Source organism: Bactrocera dorsalis, chromosome 3 (assembly GCF_023373825.1).
Source record: "Bactrocera dorsalis isolate Fly_Bdor chromosome 3, ASM2337382v1, whole genome shotgun sequence".
Classification (NCBI taxonomy): domain Eukaryota; kingdom Metazoa; phylum Arthropoda; class Insecta; order Diptera; family Tephritidae; genus Bactrocera; species Bactrocera dorsalis.
The window spans coordinates 19990657-19991065 of record NC_064305.1 but is presented as its reverse complement, the minus strand read 5'-3'; positions in this window follow the sequence as shown (position 1 = coordinate 19991065).

Here is a 409-nt window from a genome sequence, read left to right as displayed (position 1 = left end):
CGCTTTGAAGGTTACACCAATCAACTTCTGACTAACACAAGACCAATTTTTAGTAATCCATAGCAAATCTAAGCCTGGTGTGGTTAACTATAAAAGGAACATATATGGTTCAACAGGCATTTATATGGTATGTTAGTATAAAATTGGCATAGTCATCAATTTCAGAGTCAAGTTGAACCAATTTTTCATATATTCGAAGACAAAACTATAGCAACGGACTCAAGATGATATCGAAATATTGTTGATTATGTCTATATTCCGTCATTGAACAGATTAACGAACCCAATTTATTTGGGGAATACAAACCACTGATGGTTTGAACTGACTACTCGCGCAATTGTGTTTGAAAGGAAAAAGTTTGTTGATTATTCCGCGTGCAAAGTTACAAATTTATTTACATTTAATTATC